At 37.5% G+C, this 22,191-nt stretch overlaps 1 pseudogene across 1 annotated transcript; it reads left to right on the forward strand.

Annotated features, from left to right (window-relative positions):
- Positions 1-13,226: 13,226 nt before the first annotated feature.
- F5891DRAFT_t65 lies at positions 13,227-13,299 on the forward strand (annotated as a pseudogene). The gene has a single exon. The product of its transcript is annotated as a tRNA-OTHER (tRNA).
- The last annotated feature ends 8,892 nt before the right edge of the window (positions 13,300-22,191 follow it).

Below are 22,191 nucleotides of genomic sequence, written 5' to 3' on the forward strand. Positions count from 1 at the left end.
TGTGGTCCACTGGCCAGTTAGCCTCCTCTATAGCTGTAATGGATCTTAGGACAAGCTTGGCAAAATCCTTGAAGGCCAGATCTTCATTGTCGATAGCAGATGAAGCATTGTGAGCAGAAGCTGCTATAATACAAGCTGTGGAGCTATCTGTGAGCATTAATAAAACTATGGTGTTGTCCTTGATAATGGCTTTCTTGGTGTGGGCTTCATCCAACCCATTGTTATGCCTGTAGCTTGAGAATGTACTTGTGCTTATGTTTCCTCCTCTCTTCCTTCTGAGCGGATTCCTCCTCCTCTAACATCTCTTGTTGTAGCCTATCTTCCTATTCCTCCTGGAGAAGACACTGATGCTCAAGTTGTTCCCTGTAAACTTTGAGTTGCTCTCACCAGAGAGCCTTCTTGATGTTGTTAGCCACTTCCCATATATTCTAAAGAATCTGCAGCCTGAGCTTCTGAAATGTTTTCATTAATAATTTGGTTCCACATGGCTGCAAAAGGTAAAGCATAATCTGGGCAAATATTTAAATAAGAGAAAGCAATGAAATGAGAGTGGAATTAAGCAGTAGAGCACTTATGAGTAGTATATAGTGATATGAAGTAAGAAAAATAAAAGTCCAAAAAGCTGTGTTGTCCAATTGATGATGGAAAAATTTGTTAGTTATTCCCAATAAACTGTACAGCAGATTTCTCATCTAATCAATTTATATATTTTTGAATATACTGGTGAAGGAGAGATCATGACAACTGTGCCTACTTGGAGATTCAGGTTCCATTAGTCAATATCTGAACTTATTGTCTATCGTGTGCAGTAAGTGAGTCTAAAGATAAAAGAATGAATATTAATAGTGAGACTTGCACATTATGTTGAGATATACAACATAACAAGCCTGTGATGTGATCAGAGACCTGGAATAACACCCATATACATCCATTATAATAGCTTAAAAGCTTAGAAAGATTCATGAAGGATTGATGGAATGATAGGCAAAATGACATATGTGTGGAGAGTGACAATAGACATCTTTTATACAGTCACATTTATATATGATTCAGGCTGAAAATATCATTACAAATAACTTTCATTTTTCATTATCGCCGATGTTTCAGATTTCTTTAGCTTATATCTCAGTCAAATGATAACTGATGGACAAGAAAAGACTACCAATACACTCCCCTAGACTCGGACTACAACCTTTGGTAAGGAAGTTAAGCATAATAACAACTTTCATTTTTCATTATCATTTGCCTATATTGACTACCAACCACCAACCACCAACCACCAACTACCAACTACTGAGTACCGAGTACCAAGCACTGACAAATACAATTCCCAAGTTATTTGAACCCTACACCAATGGATAATACATACAAATATAGAATTCATGTCCATTTGAAGTACCGGGTTTCAGCACTCAGCACTTGGTAATTTGTGCAATGAGTAGATGGGCATGTGGCATACATGTTTTTGGGCTTCGGGTTTCAGGATTTGGCCCTCAGCACTCAATGATCTGTGTAATGTAAATGAACAATGAACATGTTGCACACCTGGTTTTGAGTTTTGAGTTTCAGCACTTGAAACTCGGTGATCAGTGCAACAAGTGAAAAATGGAAATGTTGCATACTTTTATACAGCCACACAAGCATCTCAGTCCATTTCCAAACGACTGAAATGTATGTGCTTGTTATTTCACCTATTACATTCCAAAGGCTAACATATCTAGTATCTACTTTGTCTAGGTACATACTCAAATATAGAGTCCATTTCCAAACAACTAAGATTATCTACTTTGTCTAGCTCTGTCCCTCCGGTCCCCTGCTTGTTCTCGCTATAAAGCTGCCTTGTCCAACTACTTGAAGGTCAACAACCTTACACCCACTGCAGCACTCTTCAGCTGGCATCATCGTCATAAGATTCAGGCCCTCACTTAAAGTGAGTGTAAAGTGCTTGCATTTTGCCAGTGAGAAGTTAGGTCTAGGATCACTCAAGACACATGGTCTTTGAATTGGTGAGATACTTGAATACCTGATATGAGGAGTACTGTTTCATAATGTCAAAACCATAGGCCAGTGGAGCAGTGACATGTTCATTTTGTATTTATGAAAGCACAGATTGGTAATGGCTTCTTTCCTACAGGAATAACCAGTCCTGGAGCCATTTATGTGCTATGTGCTATTCACACTATCTGTTAAGACCATGCATAAAGGGTAGGACTGATTCTGAGGGGCTTGGCTTCAGCTTGTGCGCTGCACCCCTTACCCCTCCCCAATAAACTTATTTGGCACTTTGTTGTTGTTATAGCTAAAAGAGTGTGGTGGTAAGAATACATCTGTATAACATTGCTTGCATCTCAGCTAATAATGACATCACAAGCTTTTTGTCTATTATCATCTGGCTACAATCCATCTAGTCCTCAAGAACTTGCAAAAGCAGGTGGTAGAGTACAATCTATAGACACTGATTTGGTGTTGGAGGCAGTTTGTATCTATATGGTGAATACTTGCTTTCAGCATCATCCTAGATGAGAATACATGATTGACAAATGTTGTCAACAAATTTCTTGAAGACCCTATTGATAATAAAGACAACAAAGATGCATCCACTGTACCTATCTTGTTTGATCACACCATATATTTCATTTACAATATTATAGTGAACAGTGATTCAACCTTTCTTCGACTACCAGTATAACACAGCTTCAATATAGAGTTTTTGATTCACATCTATCACAAGACATATATGAACAACATCTACTCCTCATTTGCATAGAGTGCAACCCACTCAGCAGGCACGTCCCTAACCTGGAACAACTCAACAATTGCAAATGAAAGACTCACAATGTTGATGACATCAGGAAGTCAGATTGTTTCCAGCTGCAAAGCCCAGAGAACATTATTGATTTTAATCTTATTATCATAGCATTGATGAAAAGGATTAAGCCAGATTTCCTCATCACAATATTTAGCAATGCCTACAAGAGTAAGCATCTAAGAGGGCCAATATGATATGCACTTATTGGACATTGTTAAAGTCAGCAGACAGTCTGGTGTAGTAGGAGATCTCATGTAAAACTGAAAGTCACTACAAAGAGTACCTTGAATATAGATCTAGAGAGCAAGTGATCAAACTCATTTGCATTATTGTTTGTAGGCTGGCCATTAAACAGATCCTGATTTTGACTGGGACTTTTTGAGTCTGGGAGTTTTAGTTTGAACTGGTAATAAGTTGGTTACATGAACAATGAAAATGGCTCAATAGGCAACACCTCCTTCATCTCTGCGTTAGTGAAGCATTTATATTTCCTTCGTGTTATAATACCCTTAGTAGATGTTTCAAGTAATAGTAATTAAATGCTAGCCTAGACAGGAATAAATATGTATCTATGAGTAATATTCTTTTCCAATGGTCCAAAGATATCCTCATAACTATAATCAGCCACTACTTGAAGAGAAGGAGTAAAGGTAGCATATTCTGCCCATTGCCTTTTTCTTGTCTGTATACCAGTAATAGAAGCTTTGGCTGATCAGTGAGGTAGCCAATGTTGATGTAGAGAGATGATATTTGACTAGTGTAAGGCTAAAGAAAAGTTCATAATTAAGTCAAATTATCATCATGGCACTCAAGGGCTAATGAAAGTGGATATCCTCATAATAGCTCAAGCCATAAGTCATAGCCCAGGGCTTGCTGCTCTCACTCATCTTCCAGGTAGACCAGTCAGTAGCATTGGAGCCTCTAATTGTGTCTTCATACTCATGTATCATTCCTTGCATTTTGCTTCCTATTTACATAACTTTCTAATCTCCCTAGGAATTATCTGTTGCCAATATCCCAGAGTCCAGTGCTCTCTGCCTCTTTGAACCTCCATTATGCTATCATCTGGCCCTCACTTCGTGCATCATGACCATGAGGTCTTAAGATAACAGCTGGCTCCTTCATGCTCTTCATGGTCTATTGGACTTTTTATATCTTCTGCAATATTCATTCACTATATCTCACTTACATATATCAGTCCTGTCATCAGTATGGGTATACTTCCATTAGTATCCCTTTATTTGGGCCCACCTCAGGTGATCTCTCTTATTGGGCAAATTATCAACTTTAAGTGACCCTATATATTGGAAAAAGTTACTGTAGTATGTGCAAGAAAGCCTTCACTACTGTTCCAGTGCATTATATACTTGATGCTGTATATCCCTGTCATTGTAGAAACAGATGCCTCTAGAAATACATATTGTAGAGATGAATGATCATATAACTAACAGATATTATATTACATAAGTTATTGCTGTAGGTTTAGATCTACAATCTTATAGATTAATCTCAGTCAGTTGGTCAGTTATGACAAGTAATAAATGATGATAGAGAGTTTTTGGAAGAAACTGATAGAACTTGATGGTGGATATATTTCCCAAATGTCTGTATAGCTCTTGCTAGTCTCAAAATAATAATTTTTTTGACTCTCTTATCTGCCTCAATGAAGGATGTTTTAAGAAAACTGTCCTAGTTCAGGAAAATGAATCTTCTTTTTCTTCTTATTAGCTCCTAAGGGAGTCTGGATGTTTATTAGAATAGTTTGGTAGACTTATTGATTTCTATAGTACTATAGATTCTTACAACCATAGGCTCATCTGTGGATCTTAGTTATTTCCACAATAACCACCCTCAGTTATAACTTTACTATAAAAACTTTCACTTACCAGTGTATATAGTTCACTTATTGCTATCTTGAATTCCAACCACAATATCAATTAAAAGGACTGACTGTTCTACAGGATATGTGTTCCAACCAATCGAAGCCAGTATTAGATCCTATGGTTAATCAGCAACAGGTATCTCAGTGAGGATTAATAAAACTGACCTTTGCTTTTATTCTTCTTTATTAAGAGGATATCCCTCACAAGACATGAAGCTATTTCCTACACTGTATTAGTCCACATATAGATCTCATGTTCAGCTGGAGGAGGACCAAGGGACATTGGCTGGTTAAACTTTGAGTTAGATTTTTCAATAGTGATCCGAAACCACTTGGTGGTCAGAGGCTGCATTTTGGACTAATCTGCAGGATCAAGGTTATCCTCTAAGTTGATGAGGAATTGTCAAAAAATTGATGTTCAATATGGAGGGAGGAATATGCAGGCAAGTAAGATGCTGGGGTCCCATACTGAAATATGATTGATTCAGGGGTTTATCTGTCTATGAGATGTCTAGTTTAAATTACAGACTAGAGATCACTATAGAATTAAGCATCCATGCTCATTGATGAAATGGTTAGGCCATGTTATGCTCTAACATTATATATGATTTGAACTTCTGCAGCTACTTTCAGATTTAGAAATATCCAGTGACTCATTATCAGACTTAACTATTTTCATGGCTGCATCTGGTTGAGCTTTGATGGATAACACACGGAATACTGTGAGTTGAATCATCTCATAGGATAAACAGCCTGAGGGTGATAATGGTCTGACTCCATAAAGTTATATATAGCTGGGAAGGATTTGTTGTATGACTCAACCTCTATCTTGTTGAGACAAGATAGTGCAGTGGCGAGAAAAGTAGAAATGATATTTTGGTTATATGACAGAGATACACTTATGCTCAATATTGTGATTAATGTGTTAACTGAGAGTAACCTAAAGTCTAGCACACCTATGCTATAGTTGAATACCAGCCCCAATTATTTCAATCTCAGGCAATTACACAATACCATAGACAGTCTAGCAATAAATGCCCTTGGAGGATTTAACCAGTAATAATGCATGTCAATAAATAGCAATTCCAGACTTGGGAGGGTGTATGAAAGTGAATATAAAGCTGTATCATCCAGATCACACATAGAAAAGCACCCTAGGTTCACATATGTAACAGAGACCATATATAGAGTTTTAAAAAGTGGGATGGAAGTAGGATGCTATTTTGTAGCAGGTAGGTGTCCACAACAACTAAGAAGTGGCAGAGGTCAATAACAGACAATTTATACTAGTTAGAGACATTGAATTCTTGTACAAGAGAAGAGATGAAATTTGTCAACTTGACTCCCCTGAGGTGAATGAAGGTATGATGGTAAGCTGCTAGCAAGGGATGAGAAATATGTGTAATAGACTCATTGTAGCATTAAAGCTACTATTGCCAAAACCTCTGGAGAGAAATGACCTCTCAATGATTATTCTAAGTGAGGGCATGAAACAAACATAGATAATGGTATATAATAGCATGTCAAGTGAGTTACTCATCATGACACTTGAGGACTTCAAAAATAGTAAAGATGTGATAACTTTCATTGCATTTGGGTAAAGAAGTGAAACCATAAGATCCCAAATAGACTGAAGCAGATACACAGATTTTTCAAATTCTTCTGTGTTGTTCGCTACATTGACATAAATAAGTTTTTGAAGGGGAGGTGATGCTACAAGGAGAGCAGAGATAGCAGACTTTAAACTTATGCCATAGTATGGAAGTTATCAAGGGCAAAGATCTCTGATATAAAGAGTTTTGATTGAGGAACCTTGATATCCATATATAAACATTGACATATAGGGCAGTTAGGAGATGTGAGATCTGAACCATAAATTTCCTTCCTATCCAATGATGACCTAGTTTGGATAGATGACACATGTGATTAGATGCAAATGATGCTGCATTGATATTATATTTGCAACACTAGAACAGCTGGTTCAATTAACTAGGTTCATCATTGATTTTGGTCAAATATAAAAACACCATATGATGTAATTTATTGTAGAGTGTTCAGAACTATTGAATAAGATAAATTAAACACACTGTCCTTCTTCCATTGGAATGTCAATGTATCTAAGTCAAGTAGCAGATAAACATAAAATATTGATGTTCAACAATGACAAGTGTAGATACTGACAATGAAAAAGGGTCTACAATCTGTCTCAAAAGTTGATCCTCAATGTTCTCAATGTGATAAAGTCATCAAAGTCCATGAAGTCATAATAGTTCTTACTATGTTCTCAATGTCATACCAAGTCTCAATGTCTCCCAAGTTGCGAAGTCGTCAAAATCATCACATTGTCTCAAAACTAGTCACAGAAATCAGAAAAGTAATAATCAAATTGCCATTGATGGAATATTGGTTAGTTTTAACATCTTCTCATAACCTATTTGTTTCAACATTAATGTCTCACTAGATTATTAGTCTGTAATTCAAACTTGTCCTACCTAGCTTGCTATTTGATGGGAGGTGACATATAATAGATTCAATAATGGCCATGGAATTGTTGACTGTTCATACAATCTACAGTACTATAGAAATCAATAAGTCTACCAAACTATTCTAATAAACATCCAGACTCCCTTAGGAGCTAATAGGAAGAAAAAGGAGGTTCATTTTCCTAAACTAAGGCAGTTTTGGCTATATATCCCTATCATTGTAGAAACAGATGCCTCCAATTATGCTATCACCAGAATACTAATCACTGTAGGCATTTTCCCATTTGCCTCAACCAAACATCCAAAAAACATTAATTGAGAAGATAGAATTTCCCCCTCATTATGCCTGTCAAAATATTGAAAACAGTTATTCATATATCAATGATTTTCTGTATGTGGGACATGATGCAAAAATAGGTCATGTTCCTTCAAGGATAATGCTGTATTTTCCATCCATTGTCTTTTAAATAGCAGCTTTTCAAAAAGTCCAAAATGCAAAAATTAGAGCAGGATAAAATAAGGGCTAGAGAGAAGAAAGAGGATCAGAGAAGGGTGAAGAAGAGAGAAAGTAAGACTTATGAAGAGGCAAAAATAAGAGGGAGAGGGAAAGGATAGAAGCCCTAGAAAGGGAGAGTGTCAGAGAAGATAAAGGCAGTCAGAAAGAGACAGGCACTCACTGGGCAGTCACCACTAGAAACCACTAGAGAGCTACACTAAGAACTAGCTTGAAGGGAAAAAGACTTGTGGTTGAACATATTGGTGTTATCCTAATGCAGCTTCTTCACAACTTCGCTGCACTTCTTGTGCGACACAAAATCACAAGCATCGAGGTCATGGCTTGTCTGTCAGATATCTCACTCTGCTTAGGTTCCCTAGTTGACAACAACCACTTTCGGGTGGGAAATGTCATTACTGTGAGATGTGTCATGCTTCAGCATAGTTGGTTTGCCATCATCATCCAATGGGCTCATATTGGAGCCGCTGGACAATAACATTTTTTCCACACAACCCTGACCATTTCAACCAAAGGCCTTCTGATTCCACCCTTCCGCAAAGAACCGTCATGCCTTCTACGGCATCCTCTTCGGATTGCCATATTGTGATGGGAGATGAAATCGGTAAGAGTGCAGTAGAAGATGAGGACAATGTCAGGGAACCAGAGGAAGAGGAAGATATTGAAGAAGACGAGGATGAGGATGCCTGAGAGAACATGGATTTTCAGAAGACTTTGCCAGGATTGCTGGGCCATGATCTGAACAGCAGCCCTGTCAAAGTCCTTGTTTCAGATGGGTTCTTCTCTGCAGACTCAGAGAATACAGGCCCAGGGCAGTGCCTTAATACGGTGTCCATTCTAGGTTGTGTTTTTCTCCAAACTTTGTTTAGAATCTAATACAATGATTAATCTTACTACTAGTTTATTGTCTGAAAATCAAGCTTTCATTCACCCTCCTAATGACACCAATATGGGTTTTACCACATTTTTGCTTATATAAGCAATGTCAAACAAGACCATTTCATGGACTCAGAGAATTTTTGCATTTTTGTTGATTCGGGTTATGACTTGGACTGTGGGGATTTTTTCATGAAAACTAAAGTTGTAGTCCTCATTAAGGAGAGCCTATCCATAGTCTCATGACATCATCAGGATAAGATCCTAGTGAAATATAAGCAAAATACTTGAAAAACATAAAAAAAGACTTGATGAGATTTTTGCCTTTTGCATGTTTGGGTTTGTCATAAGAGTAATAATGGTTCATGTTAGCTTAGAAATAAGTCACCATAAGGCATAATGATATTTTCGCATTTTTGCTTATTTGGGTCAGGATTGCAATGGTAAGGATTACATACAGCCTTCATCAGTATCTATTTTTGGAGATTTGCATAAAGTGTTTTATGATTGTCATAATTGTTATAATGGCCATAATGTGTCATATCCTGCATTCCAGACCCGGACCTATCACACAAATCATTTCTGGAAATCCAGATCTGGCTGACTTCGATCTTCTGTATCTGTTCCCTTCTCAGTTAGCCCCTGTCTCTGGACATTTGGTTATATCCATAACCGGCTGTACTCAATTTCTGTCCCTCTTTCATTTCCTTCTTCATTTAATTGACTTCTGATAGACTAGTGTTAGGTGTTCCATAGCCTCACATAGCCTCGCACTGCACTGACTGATTCTCTGTTAAGTCCTCAGTAGTATATAAACCCTGTAAATTCTCTGTAGTTCCTTAGTGTGAATATTATTTTAGACTCTGCTTATTCCCCTCTGTTTGACTTGAGTTTCTCCTCTTGTTGTCCTCCATTAGCCTTAGGATTGACTCCTATAGACTTGTCACCTCTGCCTCTATCTCTGGTAGTCCTCCACTGTTTCTTTTCTAGTTCAGACATCGTCTGGATTAGTCTTATCACTCATTCCCAAATGTCTGCCAGAATTCCTGTGCATCAGACATCATCCAACAGCCTTCAGAAGTTAGGGGCACAGCGCACAAGCTGAAGCCAAGCCCTTCAGATCAGACCCTTGAGCATGTTCTTAACATAATGGCTACAATAAGCTATTATGGCATAGACCTTTTTTTCTGATGTGCCACAAGTCTACCTAATAGTGTGAGTCTCGATGGGGATGTATTTCTTTTGCATGTCATGTAAATGAACTTCCTAACTAATCTATTTGACTCTCAGCTATAGTTAACTAACTTTGAAGGTGCTCTTTTTTTGAATAAATCTTTGAATAAATAAGAACAGGAGTATACTAAGATCAGATTATTTGCTATTTTAATTACTAAAGGCATTAGTGTGACACTAACACCTTTAATTTGATATACCTTACACTAGGCCTCTTTCACTAATTTTGTGGTAACTAATAAAATCAGAAAATGATGCCTGTATGACAATTAGATACCAAAAAATAGAGTGGGTGGTTATGAGAATCTTTTTACGATATTAGTGGTTCTCAAAGTCAAACCTTGAAAAGAATTCATAGCAAATTCGGATGCTGCAGATACAGCAGGTTTTGAACTCCGACCTGCCCCACTGGTGTGCTCAATGTTGTTGCTACTGGTGTTGACGCTGCCAAAGCTTTAATCTGATTCTTAATTACTATCAGTAGAAACACCCAGGATTATGTCATGATCCAATCAAAGAGGTCAAACTAATACATCCACTGGTATGGACACCTCAAAAAAGTATACTATCCATTGGGGGTCCATAGCGCTTGAGTTGATGAGGAGGGAGGGGAGTTGGGGGAGTTGGGGGAAGAGGTAGCAGTAGGTGCAGGAGAGAGAGTAGAGGGAGTAGAGGGAGTAGAGGGAGGAGAAAGAGGAGAGTCGAATCCAGTAGGAGGGTATAATCTGGCTATTATGTCGTTGGCTGATGGGAGTGGCTTGGGGGAGTTGGGTTGTGGGGTGGGAGGTTGAGATTGAGAGGAGGATGGGCATGTAAAGGTGATAGTGGTCTGGCGAAGTGAGTGACTAGTTTCTGGCAGGCAGGAGGTTCTTGCAGGAGCTTGATTGCGGGTGGGGGAGTTAGATTTGTGAGGATGCAGGGGGGAGATCTCATGGGTCCAGGCCGCCTTAGTGGGGTAGTAGGGCATGTGATTTTCTGGGTACTTCTCGTCAAGAAGTTCACACCTGCGAATAAACTCAGGGCACTTCCTATTCCAACTGGTATGATCTTCAGTATAACAATTGACACAGCAAGTGGTGCGATAGGTGTTGTATTGGATGGTGAAGTGTGGGCCTGCACATATACCACATGTGTCGGTCGGTTCAGAACAGTTGCAGGTGATATGTCCATATCATTGGCACTTAGCACACCAAGTGGGTTCTCTTTTGTCCTTTTGGACAACAATGCGCTCGTTCTCGATAGAGATTCCTTCTCATAGGATGTTGTTGGCTGTGTGTGCATCTGCCACTTGGAGGAGGGCAAACACTTTGCATTGTTCTGAGGACGGGTGGGCAGGTGGTTTAATCCAATAAATGGAGGCTAGGAATTCATCAGGCAGTAAGTTTTCAGCTTTGACATGGCAGAGGAATGTGTTGTCTTTGATCTGCAGGCAGATTGGTAAGTATTCTAATACTAAGGCGAACATTCAAGAGCAGAACAATACTGTGGACTCAAATTGTCCTTTGAGTAGTGTGCTCCCAGTTGGGCTTCTAAGCCAGGTCGCTAGTTCTTCTGTGTTTAGTTCTACCACTATGCCTCCATTGCGAAGTGCTGTGACTGCTCTGATGTATGTAGGTGGGGTGTTGTTATCATGGATGTTTCCAATGGCTTCCTTGAGTCTGGAGGCAATGTCCTTATTGGAGGTTCCTGGTGGGAAGAGTGTTGTTCCTGGTTTGGAGTTGAGTAATATCTGACAGGCCTGAATAGCTGCTCGGCCCACTGTTCGGTTGACTTTAGGAGGTAATTGGGCAGTGGCTATGGAGCTGTATGATGGTTTGGTAGAGGTTTGGGAGGGAGGCGGTGCATTGGCCATCTGAATTGAGAGGTGGTTGACGTGTTCTTGGGTGGTGTCCAATGAGGGAGTGAGAACCTTGATGGCATTCTGGCAGTCACCGACGGTGGTGTAGCGTCCGCTATTTCCTTGAGGCACTCAGCAGCTATAGATACTCCCCCTTCTTGTTTTGTTCTTTCATTTTGTGTGAGCCTATGGAGCCTCTCCACTTTGTCCAAGGTTGTGGTCAGAGTTTCCTCTGCTTGCCGAGCTGTCTTAGATAGGGCTTCCGAGGCTGCATGTACACTAGCGACTTGAGGGGCTAAAGCTGCTATAGTGTGGTCGATGATATGGGTGAAGAGAGATTCGGTTGGAGTCACTGAGATTTATATAGAGAGGAAGGTGGCAAGGTTCTTAGCTGCAGCCTTGGCTATTTTACAGACAACATGTTTCCTAAGAATGAACACTACTGCCCTGACTGCTGCAGTTACTGGAACTGGGGTGGTGGTGGACATTTGGGTGATATGAAACAGTATAAATGACAGGTGGGTCAACATGAATGGTTGGCCCTCAAGGCAGAGGAGTTTGGAGATCAGGAATTTTTCTGCGCTGGTAGTATCCATAATGTTGTTAGGTAGGGCCATGATGTCCTCAGTCGAAGTTGGGTTGTGTGTAGTTTTCCTGGTGTTTGGAGTGTTGGTTGGAGTTGGAGTTGGAGTTGGAGGGTGTATTTTGGGGGAGCAATAGAAGGATACTGTCATATCCTGCGTTCCAGACCCGGACCTATCACACACATCACTTCCGGATTTGCAGATCCGGCCTACTTCTATCTATCATCTGGATCTGACCTGCATCTAACTTCCGTGCCTTATCCCTTTGTACGTTCCTTCTCCAGTTAGACTATACACATTTTCCGTACCTCATTTCATTTCTGCCTTTATTTTCCTATGTTCTCATTTCTGTCTTCATTTACTATTTTCCGATAGACTAGTGTTAGACTTTTCTATATGCTCCGTCCACAGCCTCACATAGCTTCAGACTGCGCTGACTGATTCTCCATTAAGTCCTCAGTAGTATATAAACCCTGCAGAATCCTTGTACTTCCTCAGTTCAAATATTATCTTAGACTCTGCTCATTCCCTCCTCCGTCCGACTTGAGTTCTCCTCTCATCGTCCTCTGCTAGTCTTAGGATTGACTCCTATAGACTTGTCATCTCTGCCTCTACCTCTGGTAGTCCTCCGCTGTTTCCTTTCTAGTTCAGACATCGTCTGGATTAGTCTTATCACTCATTCCCGAACGTCCGCTGGAATTCCCGTGCATTGGACATCATCCGACAACCTTCAGACATTGTTCGACAGCCCTTGGAAGTTAGGGGCACATACTTGGGTAAGGGGCACAGTGCATGAGCTGAAGCCAAGCCCTTTGGATTTGACCCTTGAGCATGTTCTTAACAGATACTACAAATTCAAAGGTCACATCTAATATTTTTATCTCAGTTCATCTCATCCCATACCTACTAATGAGTAATCATGTTAGCGTTGGAATAACACAATGAATACAACTAGCTTCTCTAATTTAATTTTAAATTCAGAGGACTCACCAAAGGAAATCAGTGATGGGCTGGATAGTCTAGTGGTTAAGACAATTCTATCAGACCTTAGATGGCCTAGGTTTAAATCATAGTCCTGCTATTACTCATCTGTAAACTTAATGCTAATTTGCTACTCATCAGTAAATTTGGTATTCAAGAACATCAGTTTAATGTTTTTATTTTATTTTTAGTTCTCCATAAAGCAAAGAAAGTCATATGAAGACCGAAAAACCAATCATTGCTTGATGAACTAGGCAGGGGGCAAAGAAGAAGGCATGACTGCCTTCTTTAGGACAACTATTGGTACACCTCAATTCTCCAGATAATAATGGGCCTTATCACTTGTTTAGCATGTAAGTGCTGGAGCTCTAACCTTAAAAATAGAAGGATGTCACCAAACAGAAATAGGTTTCCAACTTCAAAAAAATTCTTTTCTTGGGCTGGTACATATGTTAGAGGAATCTTCAAATATTCAATATAAGCTTATTCTATCTCATTTCATGCCTGCTCCAACTATGTTACCTAGACCCTCAGACATACAGATAATCATTTCAGAGTTGAAATAATATAGTAAAATGCTCCAGATGTCATCTAGATCACCTATACAACATCATGAAAGATGTGAGATTGTGTAAGCAGATACAAAATACAAACATAGACTAAGGAAATGTGGCTTTTGGTGAGGATGAATTGGCTTTTATCTCTAATTCCCTGATATGCATGTTAATCATTCACTATAGAAGTAGGTATGCTTATGATTGTCTAGCACTTTATGGTCTCCTAAAGTAAGCTTGGATAGGGTCTGATACCTTTAAAGACATTATTTGTAAGCATAAGCCATATGTGCCTAGTGAACAGGACTATCAATTATCTAATAAAGAGTTCAGTAGTAGACAACCTGATAGACCATGTACACGATCTCATTATCAACCTAGGAGAGCTGTTTTGAGTCTGGTCTATGTTAGTATATAACTAAGATGCTTCTGAATACAATGTGCATCTGCTAGGATCTTTCCTATTGTATCTCAGCCTGCAGTGTGCCATATCTATGATGTACATGTATTGTTCTTCCTGAGTTAACTCTTAGTGATTTAGATTATATACACCTGTGAATCAATCTGGAATCTAATTGGAGGGATCATAGAAGTCTGTTGTGTCAATAGATATAATGTAGTCTATGGCAACTATAGAGTCACATTGATAGAATATGTGGAATAAGCTAGGGATAATGTGATATCCATAATTCACCCAATCCATTCAAGCAGTTGAGAGCTGGATTCTATCAGCCTGGAATGTCATATTTTGAAAATCACTTTTGGCCAGCTTTAATATTATATAGTGTGGGACCTATGCTAGCTAGCTAAGGCACTGAAGATGGTCTTAGTTTTGACCAGCTCTTTTTATGGGTAGCAAGGAAAATAATTAGCTTTTGCTTAGCTGCTTGTCTAACTTTTCAATAATCACATAGCTTAGTAATATTATCTGCTCTCAAATAAAATAAGTTCTTCAGCAAGAAGTTCTTAGAGGGGTAATTTAGATTAGCATATGAAGGAAGCTTGGTGTAGCCTTTCTTATTAATAATAAGTTCAGGTGATTTGCACTTTATATTATTATCCTTATCAAACTCCTTAGGGTCTAATAATTGTTTAATTATTAGTTCTGTGCTTTCTCACAGATTCTTACTTCTGTTTCCTAATGCTCTACAATGAGTTTGTGCAAGTATAACTAGAAAGCTGAGATAGAGCCAGGTGTTTGATAACATAGTAAGAGTAAATATATGAACTCTCTATTAAATGCTTCAAGCTTTGGCCTGCAAGCCAATAAGTATTTGAAAGTAATGAGAAGAATTAACTCACCTTTTGACATTGATTTTCTCATCTTAAGAAGTAGTGTCTTTGTTAGATGTCATTTTTTGTCAAGTTAAGAATATCTATAATAGTAAAAATATATCATAATAATATGTTTATATCTTTTCATTATATCTCTCAATTAACATAGTTTTCAGACTTTCATTTTATAAAATTCATAAGCCTTAGAATTAATAACCCATAAAGGTTAATTATGAGTTACTTGTTTTTTTTACAGTATTATATATATTTGCTGACCTACAGAATAATCATACTCTGCACTCTGACAACCAATGACACTTTATAAGGCTCCCAAAATGTAGGAACAATCAAAGTCCAATATATTACCACCTAAAGCAGAACCATAAGTGTGTACTGCAAGTGTTTGAAAGTATTAACTAATTGAAAAAAAAGTTACTTAACACTAATTCCTGACATTCAGCATAGGGAAAATTCCCTAAAGATGTCACAAGCTCAAGTTTGGAAAAGGACAAAGACTCACTTGTGAATCAGATTATTATCAGATTCAATAACATTTAAAATATACTGATAATCTTCTTCTGAAATGTTCAAGAATACCTACTACAGAAATCAGCCTGAGAAAGATAAGAAACACATAGCTTCTTGTACCTTAACTTTAGGCTCATTACCACTGTTTTAAATTCTGCTAATAATTAGTTAGTAAAAACCTACAAATATTAATAAATGAATTACATCACACCAGGGTGACATGAAGTAAAGGTAAATGTGTCAATACAGTACTGCTTCTTTATCTTTCAGGTTAATCATATTTTTCACATGTAATAATGCTGTAACCTTATAGCTTTGATTAGAGACCCATAATATAAAATGTTGAAATAGACAGGAATAAACAACTGATGTTCCTGAACCTTTTTGAAAACCTTTTTCTCTCTGAAATGAGTCTAACTTCACTTTATATCCTGTATTGAGACTATTTGCTGGTTTATTCCCATGCAACACAAGAGCCATGTAATAGTCCATATATGCTAAATGACATTTTAAATTTGAGCTAGATGAATCAGCCTTCACCTCAACCACATCCTATTAGATCCAGAGTTTAGTATTTCTTTTCCCTTTTTCTATACTTCTAGTGCAAAATGAGTTGATCATTGGTGAGTTAGATGAGCTTGGGTGCATGGTTGCATACTTACTTCCTCACACAATCAGCTACTATTAGGAAAATCAGTAAGGGGATGTCTTTCAAAATATCACCCTTTCTAACTCTGAAGACCCTGTGAGGGATTTTTGGCATCCCACCATTGTCCTTAGCACTGTCATACCACACTAAGAACTTTACCGGTATTTTATACTTTCTTTTTATCCAGATGAAGTCGCTGTTGTCAAAGGTGTGGTAGAAAATAGTAGATTTTTTGCAAGGCATGATGGTAGTGGGCATATTGGATGTTGATTGTTCATTTACTTATTTATCATAAAATCAAATATTAAATGTCTCCTCCCTTCATTTAAACTTCTCGTGCCATTATGCCAGGAGGCTGATCTATTATGATTCATGATGAGACCTCTAATTTGGTTCCTACACTTGTGTTCCAGCCTGACTTTGCCTCAAGGAATCGTGGTTAAACTCTCAACCTATTTTTGCCACCGAGGTAACAACTCTTATGAACAAAGTATTAAAATGAAAGTAAAGTGGGCTCAGCAAGCAAATCATTTGTAAAACCCTATTAAATTTAGTGATGAAATGTTTTGATTAGTTGTCACCTCTCTATAAAAGATTACACTATTAATGATAGTACCAACTATTTGTGGTTCTGAGGGATTTTTGACTTTGAGATTCTGAGGACATTTTTTGTTTATTATTACCTCTCTATGAGTATCAAACCATTGATAATGGTACTAACTATTTTTGGTGCTGGGGAACTTCTTGTTGGTTGTCACTTCTTTATAAGGGTTGAATCATTAACTATAGTACCCACTATTTGTCAGGTCTGGGTTTTTTTTTCCTAACTCTGAAGGCTTTGTTAGTTGGTTATCACCTCTCCATAAGAGTTAAACAATTGATAATAGTACTAACTATTTTTTATTCTGAGGGATTTTTTTGTTAGTTGTCACCTTTCTATGGAGGTTAAACCATTAATAATAATACTAACTATTTGTCAGTTCTAAGGGTTTTTTCTTTCTGATTCTAGGAGTTTAATTGGTTGGTTGTTATCTCTCCACAAGAATAAAATCATTGATAATAGTACCAACTGTTTTTTGTTCCTAGTGATTTATTGATTGTCATCTTTTAAATGTTCTTCTATATATTATTTAATGTATATTGATATAAGTAACATAATATAGATGTAAGCAATATACTATAAGTAATATAACAAAATGTTAAAGCTTTGTGGCTTTCTTAGTGGATTGACTGCCTAGTTTTAGGGGATTGATGAACATTACTTTTGGCCTTCTTAGATGTCTTTCTAGAATCGCTAGACTTCATTTTTTTCCTTTCACTTTTACCACTACTTTCTCCTTATTCTTATTCTTATTCTCTTCCATCAACATCTTTTTATTCTTCTGTTCTTCTACTACAGACTTCTTTTCCTCCTTCCACAGTTTTACTAGAAGCCTGTTAGCTTTCTATAACTTCTTTGTGGCCTTTTCAAGCTTCTGATTCTCCTCCTTCAATTTTTATTTCTCATATTTCTCTTCTAAAGCTTCTGCAACTTATCTGTCTTCTTACTACTACCTCTTCACCTGCATCATCAATAGCATCATTTTTAGCTTTAGATTTATCTCTACAAGTAGTCTTATTAAGGATAGTACATTCTTGCTGAATGTTCTTGAACTTTAGTAGATACATAAGCCCACCTCTAACCTTCTTAACTATTTTTATGACCAGGTCAAGCATCTTAATATTTAAGATAGAGGCTCTAATATAAATAGAAGTTTCAAAAGTGACCATATTTATCTCATACTTAATAGTTCATTTACACTCTCTAAGTAGCAATTCAAGACCTAGTGTAACTTGTATTATAGATAGTAAGCCAGTGATCTTGGCAAAGGTGGCTGTTGCTAAGAACCTCTATATCTCACTATCTATGCAATGCACATCATTTAGAAGATAAGACCCTTCCTAGGACTAAGTTGCCCAAGCAGGTTATTTCTTTTGCTAGTTAAAACTGAATTCCTGGACTCAATTAGTATAAAGTATGACTTGTTAATTGATAACATATCTTTTCTAGGTCTCTAATATCCTTTACTAAAAGCAGATATTCATCATTGCTGCTAAGGGACTTTAAGAACATATTTTAATTTTTCATGAACACTGTTGCAAAAGTGCTTTGCTAAGTACTAGAAGGCTAGCCAGCCATTGTGGTCCTATGAACTATTTGGCATTGTCTGAATATAAATAATGGCAAATATGATTTTGTGAAACTTTTTTCACAATACATTTGGGTGGTTCCAGTCCTTGTCTATAATTTTTCTATTACTGTCTTTTATCAAGTTGGACACTTAAGGCAAATGTTCTAGAAGTGTTAATGAGAAAGTATTTGCTAAGAGAATGAGAATCTGATTTATCTCACAAATAGTTAATTTGGTAGATGTTTGTTTTGTAATAATTCAACTTAATTTGGTGTGCTTACACTATGTTCTAAGGAAATAGTAACAACAGATTATGACATCACTCTAGCAATCAGGTTGATGTGTTAATTAGGGTCACATGATTGTATTTGTGAAATACATGTTAAAGTTATTAATGGCTGACTCTTGGCTACATTACACATACTCTTAACCTTGGTCTCCTATCTTACTCAAATTACTAAACTCGTTATATCACATATCTTTCAAGGGCATACTTGCTCTCCATCAAAGCAGCTTTATAGCTGCATCTCAAGGGACACACTGAGGTATTATGAAAGCAGTCTGGGATCATTTCATTGCCAAAAACAAATCACAGGAAAAATTAGTTGAGTTACTAAAGGCATTGAAAAAGGTGTGGTCAAATTTTGGTATATTTAATAACTAATTTTACAGTAATACAAAGACTATCAGATATTACTACTACCAATTTTTAATTGATGAAGATAACTTATGGGCAGAAGAAGAGCTATTGAAGACTCGCGCTTACTAGGAATTCCTCGTTGAAGAGCGATAATTGCAATGCTCTATCCCCAGCACGGAAGGATAGACCAGAGAATGAGACATCCAACCTATCCCCTAAGGAGAGGAAGGTAGGCACCTATCCTAAGCATGTAGCCTTCTATAAGAAGGAAGTTAGTGACTGGGATATTGCTTAAAAGCTATTTAAGCAGAAGATTGATGAGTATGACAAGGAGGAGTAAGCAAAGTTAGAGGTAAAGAATAAGTCATGCTAGAGATTGGGTCAAAAATCTGATTCTTATATAATGGAAGGAGGCTGAGAATATAAGGAAAAAGTGGAACAAGGAAGATGCTCCTCCAAAATTGCAGACAATGTGAGTGTTTAAAATGACTAGTCAGGTTCTCCTATTAACTACCTTGGCAGGTATCAAAAGAGGAATCTTAAAAAAAATCTTAAAAACAAATGGGTTGTACAATGTAATGTTAGATTATGATCATTTCTAGCTGCTGTTATATCTTGCAAGCATCTAGTGAAAAGTATAATAGGGAGACTATCCAAACTCATGTCTTAGACATCCTAGAACTTAAAAAATGGCCTAGCAATATCCAGATAGCCAGTCATGCTATGAATTTGGAACCTAATATTCAGCTTTATGTTTGCTGCACTTACTGTCACACTTTGTATTCTCAGGGGGATCATAATCTATATCCCACTCATTGCAGTCACCATGAAACAATAGGGAGTGAGCCTTATAGTACACTTCTTAGTATGTTTCTCATGCAAATATCTCAGGTCACTAGAATTCCTGAAGCTCTAAACACCTTTGGTTACCAAATCATGAAATCTTGGCTTGATTATTTGCTAGTGCACCCTGACATTGAAAGGGCTATTACAAAAACAATCTTACAAAGACAGCAGCCAATCTTTCCCCATATATGAAATTGTTAGGTTCCTAGACCTATTAAAGATATTTTGGATGCTGAAGTGTTTTGTGTAATCAAAGGCCCTGATGGCCAACCTTGGCTTGATGCACCTTTAAGTGAAGTGCACCTTATATTTAGTTTGTTCGTTGATTGGTTTAACCTATTTGGAAACAAAACTGTGGACAAGAGTGTATCAGTCAGTGCTATATATATATAGTGTGCATGAACCTCCCTGTCCATTTATGATACCAGATAAAAATTGTCTACTTGGTGGGTATCATTCTCAGTCTACAAGAACCCAGTATCTATCATGTTAATCATTATCTTTGCCCACTCATAAACTCTTACTCTTTTGACATCCCAGGATATATATTTTGCAAACAGTGGATTACCTCTATGGAAGACTGGTTCAGGCTGTCATTATTCCCCTCATTTATGATCTTCCAGCACTTTGCAAAATTGCTGGATTTGTGCACTTGGCAGTATCAAGGACACATGTTTTCACTGCTGGCTTTCAAAAGAGTAGCTTTTCAATTTTGATATCAGCTCATTCAAGTGGCGCACCTGGAAATATCATGCACAATGAGCCTTTGAGTCAGGCCATAGTGTTAAAATTAAGCATAATACTCACTGACTAGCAATGAGATGGTTTTGTAAGTTTGTTTGTGGTCTACGGCCTACACACATTATGTCTGTAGTGCTAATAATCATATGTGCATCTCAGGACTAAAACAGATTTACTTTTTTGCCCCTTTAGCAGAGGAGGTGTTCTGACTGTATATATTATATATTATAGTTTTAATGAATGTATTACACCACTTGTGTGAGCTTCTGAAGTGTCTTAAATTAGTAGATATGTTAAATTCATACATACATACCTCTCAAAATACATAAACCAGTTCACATTTTTCAGGTATTTGACATATTGTCCAGCAGATATGCTCCCTATAATGCATTGGTATATATATATATATATATAACATGTTAGAAGCTCAGGACATCAGGACTCTTTGCTATGTCAATATATTTGTACCTTCTCCTGGTAGTATGGCCCATGAGAAATTTTTTCCTACAGCTCCAGTCCTCCAGGATGGTAGGTGACTTATTCCTATGCAAATATATGCTTGCTATCATTATTTTGACATATTTATACCTGATCATGGCCATGGGAGGGCTTCACATATGTACCATAAGGAATATATGAACAAATTGTATAGTCTATCCAATGATAATGTAGTGAAAAACTTCAAAAATGCGAAAATATGGTACAGTGTATGCAGGAGGAGACTTTGGATTGTAGACAAGGATTCTGATATTGTTCTGGTATATCTATATGATAAATATATCTTATATGTACATATTAAAAGCCCACCTACCATCCTGGAGAGCTGGAGTTGCAGGAATTTTTTTCTCAGGGGATGAACCACTAGGAGGATGTAAATATATATAACCCCAGGGACTGATCCTACTAACCTATGCTCCTGATATATTGTGTATGATACTGAAGAGATATTAGAAACCATATTTTGAAGCTCATATACTTAAACACTAAAAAATGTGAAACACTCCTTTCATAATGTGTACTTGAGAAAGACAAGCTTACAATACTACAAGGAATAGTTCTTGTGTCTTGAGTTTCTAACATGTAGTACATGCATACAAAGTCATTGTAGGGAGCATATCTTCTGGACAATATGTCAAATACCTGAAAAATGTGAACTAGTGTGGAAAAGAAATTCAAGAAAGCAGTTTGGATGGCAGCCATTGGAGCCTCGTGCATGGCCGAGGGCATTTCTACTAATAAAGTGCGATCTTTCTGAATATAAGTCAATCTATACAGAAGTATGGTCGCAATTAGATACAGTGTGACCCAACTTGAAGTATTGCTAGCACCAACACACCTTGTATTCACACCTGAATGAACACTCTATGAATCATTCTAGCTTTGTGTATTTCCCAGGTGCAACAGCAGAGAACTCCTGATAAGTGATGATAAAAATGATGAATTAGTATCACTAAGCCCATCAATTTGAGAGATAACATACCTCACACTCTGCAGTATGATATGAGATGAACTGTAGGACCTTCTTGCATATATATCGACCTTCAAAAGTTCAAGAAAAGTTAGTGTCGACATATGCATAGGCTAAAAC

This window comes from Suillus fuscotomentosus, assembly GCF_016647785.1.
Source record: "Suillus fuscotomentosus strain FC203 chromosome Unknown F5891scaffold_24, whole genome shotgun sequence".
In the NCBI taxonomy this organism is placed as follows: Eukaryota; Fungi; Basidiomycota; class Agaricomycetes; order Boletales; family Suillaceae; genus Suillus; species Suillus fuscotomentosus.